The sequence below is a fragment of the Periplaneta americana genome, chromosome 10 (genome assembly GCF_040183065.1).
Source record: "Periplaneta americana isolate PAMFEO1 chromosome 10, P.americana_PAMFEO1_priV1, whole genome shotgun sequence".
NCBI classification, from domain to species: Eukaryota; Metazoa; Arthropoda; class Insecta; order Blattodea; family Blattidae; genus Periplaneta; species Periplaneta americana.
The window spans coordinates 16,639,893-16,653,740 of NC_091126.1; the positions used below are offsets into that span (position 1 = coordinate 16,639,893).

The 13,848-nt window shown below is 36.6% G+C and overlaps 1 protein-coding gene across 1 annotated transcript in view; it reads left to right on the forward strand.

Annotated features, from left to right (window-relative positions):
- Positions 1 to 1,315: 1,315 nt before the first annotated feature.
- LOC138707473 (metabotropic glutamate receptor 8-like) overlaps positions 1,316 to 13,848 on the forward strand; it is a 244,339-nt gene continuing 231,806 nt past the window's right edge. Inside the window, exon 1 of the mRNA XM_069836955.1 lies at positions 1,316 to 1,452. The gene's annotated coding sequence lies outside the window, so the exon portion shown is untranslated. The remainder of the gene's footprint in view (positions 1,453 to 13,848) is intronic.

Sequence of the window (13,848 nt, forward strand, 5' to 3'; positions counted from 1 at the left end):
TAGGGCCATATTCATAGACATTCTTAGCGCGGGCTTCCGGTGGATGATCAGCGAACTAAAGTTTTTCGTATTCACAAACCAGTGTTAGCGATATGATATGATATGAATCCTGTACAAGTAACCAGTCGATAGCAGGGGCTAGTTTAGCACGCTCATAGCGCGGGCTAGCGAAATGTCTATGAATAGCACCCATGAAGTTTACTGGAAAATCAGTGGCTCTTATTTATATGTTGAGTACGTTTTAGTGCTCTGTGGCGCTTGGGAGCATATTTAAATGACTGCACTCTTGAATTCGAATTGCATGCAAACTTTACAATCTTCCTTTTTACAACTTTTCTTTTTTTTCAGCACATTTCGTGTTCGAAGTGTAAAGGCTCACAGAAATAAAAAATTAAACACATATAGGCCTAATGGACACTAAACGTTTAAATGTTGAGTTGTAGGCCTACATATATTTTAAAAATTCTTTCCATACATAGATGTGAATTCAAAATTCTGGATACCTGTTCTTTTCTAAGCATATCGGAAATGTAAAAAAAAATCATGCATGAAATTAAAATTTTAAAGAGGGGATGGATTTTGAAAATATGTAATTTTCTTAATTTGAAGGATTTAAAAAATGTTCACATGATCGTGATGAAACTTATAGGTAAGAATGTTTATAGGAAGGTGATAAACTGTACAAAATTTTAAGTCTTTACCTTCAAAACTGTAGAAAATAAAAATGTCACCCATAATCCCCCTTAAAAGAAATTTTGCATGAGATAACGGCGTTGATTTTGTTACTAATTTTAATGGACATCATTCTGGTTCTTAAACTCAGGTTTTTTCTTTCTCATAATTGTATAATTTCATGTAAGAACACAATACTTACAAGCACGAATGAACTTCCTCCCTTGTTTATGATCAAAATGAAACCTTTGCGAATATGCCATTTCCATGAAGTGTTAATGGATACATACTATGCACAATGGTATTGCACTCCCGCGTTACAGTATGAAATCGGATGTTCGTGAAGCATATGAAAAGCGCTAAATGAGAGGGTGTCCTCCTATATCCGTCCTGTTGCTTTTGTCTTTCGACCACAAATTGCCGTTTTAGAAAAAGCAATGATAGAACTAGACTATGTATCTTTTCTGTTCGGTCACCTAACCCTGAATTCTTTCTTTTCTTTTCGTAAGCTTTGAAAGAAATAGAAGAGTTTTGTGGTGGGTGACACTAATCTTGTACACGTACATTGTTGTTATCTGACATGCGCAGAAGACCAGGCGCGTGCCACAAATGTAGTTCGCTTGCTGTCCGGTAGTAGCGCTAACTTCTGTAACAGGTGGTGTTAGTATCCGTTCAGCCGTGAGTTCGTGCGGTGCGTTGTTACCGGATAGCGGGAGAATCTCGTTCATGTTCGGTATTTTCACGAGTTTCAGTGTTTAATTGAGATTTCAAGAATGAAAGGTAAGATTTATAACACAGCCTTTAATACTACAATTCTTTAATTTAAACGGCGGTTCTTACTTGAACGTTATCATTTTGTTAAAGTATAATATTTGCAACAATTGTTCGTTAACAACATTTTTACAGTTTAAAAGAACACGATTTCCACTGTTGTAAATAAAATAACATTACTGACAAGCCTTATCGTTTACATAGACGAGAGAATAAAACATGAAGAACATTATTATTATTTTTTTTTCGAATTTCATATCTATTATTCAAAATATTAATGAACTATCATAACTTGTTACCTTAATCACTAATGGTTATGTGAATCACTTTACCTACTTCAAGAATTAGCCTCTTTGGCCATACTTATGACAACTTTTACCCAAAACTAAGCATCCCGAAATAATTGAGTAATTGATTATGTGGTCAGTGCATCTAAACATTACCATATAAGATATAGACAGAACAAACACAAGAGAAAAGACAGGCATTCTACATGTATTTAAGATAAATCTTCACTCTTCTGCCGGAAATAGAACCCCGATTCACCAAATATTTTATTATTTTTTTTTTATTTTAGTATGTTATTTTACGACGCTTTATCAACAGTTTAGGTTATTTAGCGTCTGAATGAGATGAAGGTGATAATGCCGGTGAAATGAGTCCAGGGTCCAGCACCGAAAGTTACCCAGCATTTGCTCATATTGGGTTGATGGAAAACCCCGGAAAAAACCTCAACCAGGTAACTTGCGCCGACCGAGAATCGAACCCGGGCCACCTGGTTTCGCGGCCAGACGCGCTTCACCAAATATGTTTCCGCAAACCACAGAGCAGCACTTCAATAATCTATTAAATTTCTTCTTCGATATGACAGGACTTCGATTTACATTATAGTGGTATCGGTACATCAGCGCCCTATTTTTGAAATTATATTCGATCTTGAAATTACATTCCATTTATTTCGATTATCTCAACGATTAATTTCTGAAATTAGATTGACAAAAAGTAAAATGTTTATTTTGCCAAATTACCGGGTAACTTGATAATAAACTGTCATTTATGAAAAATAACTAATCATTTACGAAATACTTTCTTATCTCACAAGGTTATTCTTTATATTTGGTTTGCATGACCAATACTTTTATTAAATTATTAACATTTTCAAATTACCATATTTTTAAATTTTTAATCTTATGAAGGAATTGTTCGTGTTTCATTGTCATATTTATTTAGGTATTTGTGCTTATTGTGCACTGTATTGTGTAGTCTACTGTATTATTAATGTGTCTACCAATACGTATAATTCATATTGCGAAATTATTCCGAACGTCTCGCCCTACACGAAGTGACGAGTGGTAATAGCGCTGAGTATTCTGTCTTCGTGTTTTGAAAGTGCCGGGTTTGCTCCACGTTTCCTGTTAACTTGACGTGTTATGTTTAGCTGTCATTAGACTTGCCCGATACATATCGGAGTAGGGCATCCACGTTGGTAATTATTTTTTGGTTAAATTTCCTTCTGTTTAATAATTCATAACCATGATTTTATCTTACGGGCTAAGAATTAATTCCGGATAAAAGTAATCGTTAAATTAAATATTGTGATACTACTGTCACCAACGCTGCCGCCGCCACCACCACTACCACCTTCGAGGATCGAATTCTTCAGTATTTTCTTCTACCACTGATGTGAAGATTCTCAAATATTAAAGAAATAGAGGGACTCTCCTGTCATGTGGTTTACATAGCGTAAAGTCAATAATTGAAGCGTCGGCTGGAACAACGTTATAAGTTACATTTGGTAAAATTTACAGGAGCACCAAAAATATGTACACGTACAACGTTGTTCTTATAGGGTAGCAAACTTCTGAGTGGACAAATTTCACGTACTGCATTGATGGACAGTTGCAAGCCAAAGAGTATAGCAAGGTAACATGACATACATTATTACACGGAAACACGCCGAATGAAAATTTTGTAACTTACAACGTTGTTCCAGTCGACGCTTCAATTAATAAACAGGGTCGAAATAGGGATTATTCTGCTTCTAAATTTTTCTGAAAAGAAAATAAAGTACCCAGTATGTATATTCAGCATTTTCTCTAAGTTACACACGTGGTTATTAGAATTCAATCTCAATTATAATATCTGAACTGAAAGAAAATGTTAATTTCTTTATGTTATGGAGATGTATGTCGTGATACAATCAACCATTAGATAAATACAGTAAGCCTGAACACTTAACCCAAGCAATTTAAAGAAACATAAGAAAGTGGAGGAAGTGTCTACTATCGCGCCCCACAGATATTTTGTCATTGATTTAGACTGCACATTTGAAGAGATAAGTGGAACGTGCCTTGTAGACCTAACAACAAGGCATTTCAGTGTAGCTACTATTAGAGCATCGGCGAAAGAAGCAGCTATTAACAGTTTTATAATTTTTTGAGTTTGTAGTAAATCCGACGAGTTGCCTTTCAGGAGATGTGTCAGCAATAGTAAGGCAAGCACTATATTCAACTATTCTTAATGCACTCTTTCTAACGGCCCAAAGCAACTTCTTATATACGCAGATGTTTTTATTCGAACCACTGTCAACCGTCAAGACAACGCTCCTTTGTTGCCTTGTATTGTGTTTAATATCGCATCTGTATTTCCTTTACCTCACCGTGCGTTATTACTCAGTGTTCAAAGCAAATAAAATGTACACATTACTACAAGATGCTACAAATGGAGCCATGAATTATTTCGCGATTTAAACGTCTGGGAGAAACTGAAAATTTTATGACTGTAACGTGAAGTTTGTTTTGTTATCATAATGTTCATATTCATTTGAACTTTATTACTCATCAAGGTTTTAATGACTTCAAAAGCCATCTTACATCTTGTGTTTACAATTTTTCAAAAATAATTCAAGGTGTGGTTCTTAATATCCCTTGGTCAGAAATGACGGTATACTAGGAGTAGGATAATTGAAGATATCTATGTAAAACTAGTTTTTTTTTTCTTTTTCACATGTATGCTGATATCTCAGAATCAGAAAATATCGTCATGCCAAATTGTACGCTTTGGTCCAAAATATACGAGTATATTAATAATATTACAGAAATGTGATGGGCCATCAATCATTTGGATGTTTTGTTTAATGACAATAAGTAATATCATATCATATATCATATCATATCATATCATATCATATCATATCATATCATATCATATCATATCATATCATATCATATCATATCGTATCGTATCATATATATCATATCATATCATATCATATCATATCATATCATATCATATCATATATCATCATATCACATCATATCATATAATAAACGTGTCTATTTTTAACTGCTTCCAGTAGGCCTAATTCAGTATTTACCGTTTCTCTTTTGGTACAGTTCCTCTCTACTTTACAGGTGTGAATAAAAGAAGACGTAGTCATGATAGAAAAAAAAATAAAAAATGCAAGAAAAGCGTAAGATTTAGGAAACATAAGGTAAACATATCCGATCACAATGACAAGGGAAAACATTTTCACTCCTTTCGCTGGAGTCGAAATTTAACATCTGGAGTTGTAATTACTTCCACTACCACTCTGAGCTACAGCGGGGGTCTTAACATACTGAAACGTCCTTAAATAATATATATTTACAAGACTGTTGGCATGACAAGTATTCTTAACAATAGTTGAACATATTCGTGCACTAGAACATAAAAAATCCTTCCAATTGATGAGAAATGCCCGAAAAATTTAGCCTGCAGCTTCTATCACAGAAAGGGTTCTTTCATGTACAGAGCCCACACCTCTGCTTCCTTCTCGGAAGAAATCATGCTAAGGATTGTATCGCCCTTTAAATCCATCGCTCTTAGTCCTATTTCCAGACTGCGAAATTAAGATTTAATTGTTAGCATAGGAACAACTAGAACACCGAGAACATCGCAGAGTTGAAATATAACAAAATACAAATATTTCCATCCCGTCATCTGCCATAGGAAGTTGGTTCTGTTGCTTGCTTTTCATCTACCTCGGGCTATGCTAACTCATAAAATATTGATACCACAGATTCTTAACAGCCAATTAATTCAGTAGTTGAGTGCTTAAAACGATGTTGTTGTCGGGAGGTCTTGCTGTGAGGTAGAGCGCTAGAGTCATGGCCGAACGGTCTGAGGTTTGACTCCATGGATTTCCACCCTGACTGAAATAACTTCTATTTTTGTCAATGTCTCCGAAACGTTTCCAAGGTGAAATCCAATGAGTTACGATAGTTTTATTTAATTTTTTTTTTCACCCGTGATGAATCATAGGCCCGCCTGCAGTTGAAATAATTGATAAGCGTAATAGTTATGCGAAATAATGATTAATAGTCCTATAAAGAAAGAAATATTTGTGTTGTATCTTCAATCGTGAGGGGTTCTTAGATTTGCTTATGTAATGACATTTTAAGCTACAAATAATTTCAGAACGGATAAGTGACGCGAGGATGACTTACCGAGCAGGAAAGGTTTGTAAAAGTTGCGGTCGTGACATACTTCAACTATTTCATAACTCCACAAGAGAATGAGAAAGAACACAATGATGTGACGAGATAGCCGACAGTGCCATCGAATTCCTAAGCTTCCTCCAAGTTCCCACGCTACTTAAAGCTAGGTATCTCTTGAGCTTGATAGACAAAGATTTTTACAGTATATCTCTACCTTTCTTATCCCGCTAAGAGTTAACCTTCAATCCCATCAGTAGATACTAGCCACTTACACAATCAAATTATCAATTTCAGAATAATAATTTAAGTAATTCGTTAACGATTATTTTACTAAAATTAATACTATTTTACAATTACTACACTCCAGCTCAGGCTGTACTCTTCCTAGCTACAGAGTCAGCTATTTGTCAGTACCGAAGTCCGAAAAAAATTTGGCAAAAGGAAATTCAACCTGACAAATAGAAAATAAATATAATCTACTTACTTACTTACAAATGGCTTTTAAGGAACCCGAAGGTTCATTGCCGCCCTCACAGAAGCCCGCCATCGGTCCCTATCCTGTGCAAGATTAATCCAGTCTCTATCATCATAGCCCATCTCCCTCAAATCCGTTTTAATATTATCCTCCCATCTACGTCTCGGCCTCCCTAAAGGTCTTCTTCCCTCCGGTCTCCCAACTGATACTCTATATGCATTTCTGGATTCGCCCATACGTGCTACATGCCCTGCCCATCTCAAACGTCTGGATTTAATGTTCCTAATTATGTCAGGTGAAGAATACAATGTGTGCAGTTCTGTGTTGTGTAACTTTCTCCATTCTCCTGTAACTTCATCCCGCTTAGCCCCAAATATTTTCCTAAGCACCTTATTCTCAAACACCCTTAACCTATGTTCCTCTCTCAGAGTGAGAGTCCAAGTTTCACAACCATACAGAGCAATCGGTAATATAACTGTTTTATAAATTCTAAATAAATATAATCTACTAGTATATATAGTAATAGGGGGAAAATAGGTTTCACCTTTAGGGTACAAAGTAAAAACTCGGAGCTGTAAACCCTCTCGTATGGTTTTACTCCTACATTCATCCCATCCCTTCTTCCTGCTGCGCACACAAATACGTGAATTAAAGATACTATCGTCTGTGGCTCGCATCACTCACAGTCATTGGACTCGAACCCTGGACACACATATTTCATCTTTCAACGAGACCGAATTCGAAACGAAGTCCCTCAAGCACTCAATAGTTGGTGCCAGCAAGGCCGAGGTATAACATAACTGAAGAAGTGAACCGGACAAATAGGGAGAAAATATAAGCTGAAGGGAAGAGAAGTATCGGAATTAATCTCGCTACCTCGTGGGGATCTTTCGTCTGCTGGCATGATGAACGTGTAAAATCTCGGCATTTGCATGAGTGGAAGAATGGTCGAGCGAGCATAAAGCACACCGAACCGTCATACGTGACGTCCTAAAATTAACTCCTGCCTCTTAAAGCCTCCCTTCATCTATTTTTTATCAACGCAAAACAGTTTTATGTCAATCTTACCTCCCGTAGCTCTCTTATATTTAAAAGTGATATATTTAGCAATCCACGTACTGCCGTCTCGCTATTACTACTATGGCCTAGTTGCCTCGTAAGTGATGCCTCCTTGGTATCACTTGTGAAATTCAGACCTGATTTCGGACAGTTGACTAAACAACAACGAATACTACAGATGTATGTATGTATGTATGTATGTATGTATGTATGTATGTATGTATGTATGTACGTACGTACGTAAAAGTTAAAGTTATGTTTTATTTAACGACGCTCGCAACTGCCAAGATTATATCAGCGTCGCCGGTGTGTCAGAATTTTGTCCCGCAGGAGTTCTTTTACATGACAGTAAATCTACTGACATGAGCCTCTTGCATTTAAGCACACTTAAATGCCATCGACCTAGCCCGGGATCGAACCTGCAACCTCGGACATAGAAGGCCAGTGCTATACCAACTATTCCAACTAGGCCGACTGTATGTATGTAGGGTAAATTAGGGTCTGTCTGACAGTCGGGCATGTTGGACACTTTGTACTTTAACGTGTTACCTCGCCACTTGTGGGCACCAAATTCTGCTAGAAGTCAATGACGGAAGTAGCCACGAGTGGGATCAGTCATTGACTTCTAGCAGAATGTGGTGCCCACAAGTGGCGAGGTAACACGTTAAAGTACAAAGTGTCCAACAGACCCTAATTTACCCTATGTATGTATGTATGTATGTATGTATGTATGTATGTATGTATGTATGTATGTATGTATGTATGTATGTATGTATGTGATGTCAACCTCTTGGTCTAAACGTCCACACCTGTGGAGTAACGGTCAGCGCGTCTGGCTGCGAAACCAGGTGGCCCGGGTTCGAATCCCGGTCGGGGCAAATTACCTGATTGAGGTTTTTTCCGGGGTTTTCCCTCAACCCAATACTAGCAAATTCTGGGTGACTTTCGGTCCTGGACCCAGAACTCATTTCAGCGGCATTATCACCTTCATTTCATTCAGACGCTAAATAACCTAGATGTTGATACAGCGTCGTAAAATAACCCAATAAAATAATAAAAAATTGGTCTAATCGTTGGCAAAGTTGGCTCCTAACCAGGTCTCAGGTTCGGTCCCCGACTCTGCAAAGGGATTTTTTCTTGGTCGGAATTTGTTCCCTGGTAGGTATGGCCTGAATGTGTGTGTTCTCCTGAAGTTGAAGGTAGATGTGAGTGTTAAGAGGGGATTGACATACCCTACCAAAACTCTGGGTGCACGTGACAGAAACAATATATCCGAGACAGACGACAGAGACTGTAGACCGATACTAGTCACTTCCTATCTGCTCCCTATACAATTACAGTATATGAAATAAATTTGAGAGCGCGAGATAGACTGACAACCGAGACGGACAATTCAAAGCATATTAGACTGCTTTCGGTCCAGTTGTGTCTCGCAACTGTCTTATGCAGCACGTGCTTTGTAGCGTAGAATATCTAAAATGTCAGAAATTAAATTCACGAGAGAAGACGGCGAACAATTGGTATTATTAATAACAGAAGACAAATCTTATTCTGATAAATGATTATTAACAAACAAAAAAAATCCTTCTTTACATCTTGTTCTGAATGTTGAACTCATCGACCTTCTTTATTTATATAACAATATAGTAGAACCTACAACAGAGCATCATCATCATCATCATCATCATCATCATCGTCATCATATCTTCTTCTTCTTCTTCTTCTTCTTCTTCTTCTTCCTATTCAGTTATTTTTGTAGCCATATTTCACAGAATATTTGCACTTTTTTTCTCAATACACTCTTCTAGGATAGGCCTATTAAGAGTTGCTCATTGTATATTATTATTATTATTATTATTATTATTATTATTATTATTATTATTATTTAGTAAACTGTCCGAAGATAGGTCTGAACCTCACAAGTGATACCAAGAAAACACCACTTATGGGCAACTAGGCCAGGAGATAATGGGGTACAGTGACCAGTTCCTTTCCCCCTACATTGTTATTTATTATTATTATTATTATTATTATTATTATTATTATAATCAGTGCATTTTTCTGGAAAAAAGTTTACTGGAATTCTATCACTCGATCACATTATACAACAAAAAAGTAGGTTTAAAAATATTAGGCCTACATATCTTATATTACAATAAGTTCCAAACGGAGCTCATCGATTTTAAGCATAACGGAAATTTTGCGACTTAGAGCTATAGTTTCAGGATCAATAACGGAAGATGGCAGCACTAGATTGCAGGAGTTACTTTTGCACCAACGATAATCATGAGAAAATGTAAACTCTTGGATTCGGCAGTGGCGGCAATTTTAATTTTCGCTTATAAAATATATCTCGTTGGAATTTGTAATGGCAAAAAGTTTACCGGAACGCGTTCCGGACCGTTCCGGCTGAAAAAAGCGCTGATTATTATTATTATCCACACAAAATTTCCACCTCCCGCATTACATCTCTCTCAGGTTGGCAGGTCTGATATTACATGTGCTCTCTGCGATTGTCAAGAACGACTCAAAACATTCAGTTCAATATTGCACTGATAAGGCTGAACCCGTGGTAGCACTATTACACAACTCATTTTAAGGTTTTAAGGTTTTTTGAGTAGATACCGATAAATCTCACAAGAGTTGGGATAGCCGACCTTGAGATTCAAAACTCGACCTCCCGAAAAAGGGAAGCACGCTACCACGCAGATGGTCCGGTCGTTTCAGTTCTTATCTGACCCGCACTTGAAACCCTTCTGGTGCACCAAACGAAATTATTTCACACGACCGCTGAGGTACATTCTAATGTCGTTTCTCCTTCCACGACGTTTTTCCGGCGTAATTATTATTGTTTGCATGCTGCATGCAACTGCAAGGCGTTTGTTTTTAGGAAGCACAAAATTGCCGACTCCTCTGCAGCGTGTAGGCGGCTGCTCTTCAGTTGAAGTTAGCAACGCTCATATCCGAGTGGCCGTGATTTAGCACCAGGTTATCTTTACAGTTCCTCGAGGAAGATTAAAGTGAGGCTCATGACATTGCGTTATGTGCATGTACCTCCCTCTACCAATTTTAATCATTAGTTAGCGTCTTCCAAGCTTGACAAAATGTCGATATTCACTTTTTTTTCCTTGTTCTGTTCTTGAAAGAAGTTCATACATTTGGCAGGTTGTGCCATAAACTCATATTTAAACTTTTCTTAGCAGTGGCCAATGTAATGAAAAGAAAAGCATCCTTGCGTAAGTTGGGATTCTAACCCGCATAAAGTTGAAACTAAACGCTTTAACAGTGCGTACACAGTTGATTGTAAGTTCACAGGGCTAACGGCTTCGAAGCTGGGTACCTGGTTCTAATGAAGTGCACTGGAAGCAATTTAAAACATGGGGGCATGAGATAGTTACTCTGCCTGCCATTAAAATTCACTTCACTAAATCCCCAAGGTAAAAAAAGAAATGCCAAGTATTTTATTTCACAATAAGAGTATGCAATGCTGTAAGATTGTGGATTTGGACATTCTGTCCGTCTGCCTGTTGTTTGTCCGTACATGTACAATGATTTCATGTTGGTGAGATGTTCACAGCACACATCTACAAAAACACTCTCTAAAAATCAATGTGAAACACCTCACACAGCATATTGGGTACGTCTACCGAGTCAGGTATAAAAGGTGATTATGGATTTGACCAACATGGCGCAATGGAAACGAGCAGAACTAAAGCGAGGCTGAAAATTAATTAATATATAATAAAACATGATTAAATGAAAAATGCAAGTAAGCACAAATATCTTATTCTATATATTATAACAGTAATTAATTGAACAGTATTAAGAAAAATGAATGACAAGAAGAGAGTAACGGCCGATATGCATTGGACTTTCCTGAAACTATATTCAACTGTACCACATACAAACACAATATCAACTTATCGGCTCGTAGAAAAGTCCTGTATTTCAGTCCAGGCAAAGTCCCCAGACAAACTTACTGACTGTGATTGCAAGTAGAGAAAGGTGATGCACTTAATTTTGACTTATAGGTTGAGAAGGAACCATTTCTTACGTACTGCAGTCCAAGTAGGTTTCTCCTCCGCGAAATGGTACCTGGCTCTATAAAGAGCTGAGACAGTATGATCCACCTGTCAGCGTCGGATTCAAGAATTCCACCCTCGTGGTCTTGGATGATGATTGCATATACTGTATAGGGCACACAATGGGCCAAAGCGTGCCTAAGCGTACATACCCCTCCCAAGTCCAGCCTTCGTAAAGCTGAGAAATAGGCTTATTTTAAATCCCTACAGAATGAGCTGAGTGTAGGTTCATCAGCTGGTTCCTCCATCCGCCGCATCATGCGTCCCTCTCCAGTCTTCTTTAAGGGAAAACTCCACTGAAAATCATGAAAATTTTTCCAAATTTTTTTTAGCTATTTCACTTATTCAGAATTTGTATTTTCATACCCCAAATGGATTCAGCTCAATTCTGATTACAAATACTCGAATGTTTACACATTTTAAATTAAGGCTTGAAGGGGGCGTGGAATTTAAAGAGCTGTCAAAATTGTTTTTCATCGAAGAATTATTTTTTAAAATTTCTGATTACAAATCTAGTAACTTTTTGTTGGCTCCCTCAAGTTACTAGATGAATGTAGTGGAGGAGAATATTAATTTACATAAATATTCATTTTATTTTCAAATCTATTTTTTCTGTGTTCATTTTTGTTGATTCAACACCAACTTTCTTGTGCCAAATATTAATCAATCTTGATGAAATTTTTACTGCAAGTATTTATGAGGTAGCTGCATGTTTCTATGCATTTGTTTTGTGAGAAATGCTGCTAGTATATTTTGTTAATATTTTTCTTAAGAAATATATTAATAAAATAAACTAGCAGCATTAAGAAAAATATTAATAAAATAAACTAGCAGCATTTCTCACAAAATAAATGCATAGAAACATGCAGCTACCTCATAAATACTCGCAGTAAAAATTTCATCCAGATTGATTAACATTTGGCATAAGAAAGTTGGTGTTGAATCAACAAAATTGAGCACAGAAAAATAGAATTGAAAATAAAATGAATATTTATGTAAATTAATACTCCTCCGCTACATTCATCTAGTAACTTCAGGGAGCCAACAAAAAGTTACTAGATTTGTAATCAGAAATTTTAAAAAAGAATTCTTCGATGGAAAACAATTTTGACAGCTCTTTAAATTCCACGCCCCCTTCAAGCCTTAATTTAAAAAGTGTAAACATACGAGTATTTTTAATCAGAATTGAGCTGAAACCATTTGGGGTATGAAAATATAAATTCTGAATAAGTGAAATAGGGAAAAAAAATTTGGAAAAATTTTCATGATTTTCAGTGGAGTCTTCCCTTAACCGTAATACAAATCTCTGATAGTTTTGATTCGTCTGGACTCCCAGCACATAGTCGTCCGTCACACAAGATTACCGAATAGTCTACAATCGTCACTAATGCCGTCTACCAGGTGACGGATATCCTAGGCTAGATGTATACCACGTCGAGGCAGCACCACGCAGCACATAGAAGTGCCTCATTTCCAAACTATCATAGTAACGAATGGCTGGTGGAGTAGTGAGAGTGAAAAACTGGACAACTCCGAGAAAAACCCTCAATCTTGGTTTTCGTCCATTACGAATGGCATTTTCGTCAGAGACTGGGATTAAACTAGGGACTCGTTTGCACAACTTTCTCGCGAACTAGCAATGAGACACCACGGCGGTGTGTTATATCTACGGAAACTTTTTCATTTGAACCTCAGAACATTGTAAGTGTTTTCCTTTAATTACTTTTTTCATAATATAAAAACATTTTCACATTTTAATGCCCATTTTCTGACGCATTCTATTGTTTACACGTCTGCATAATATCTAGGAAGGAGATACTGTATTTCGTACCACTGGACTGTTAAGGAGAGTGGGTAGTGATGCCTGTGCGATTAAAAAATTTCAGTGTAAACGTTTAATTCAATATTTCTAGGCTTTTAATGCTCAGAATGGAATAAAAATGTTCATGCTTATACAATCAATCATTCTGAATTCAGTGGTATAAAAGACAGCTAATTAGTTTCGTATCTAAGTGCAAAAGAAAGGTCCTAACTGATAACCTGTTTTCCCCCTTTATATTAAATATACCTCATTTTTCAGGTGCACATTATTTGCTACAATCTTCACTCGTATGCCTTGAATTTTTTTAAGTTATCTAGTAATACATATTATAATTCTAAAGCAAAATTTAGTTAGATACTTCACCTCTAGTGAAACATAAAAAATATTGAAATTTGTTTAACATTTTTTTGCAATTTTTTTCAAAGCATTTATTTTTTTCTTGTGTTATGTGTGTGATATTCTTAAACTCGTAGGTCTACTTTATAGAAC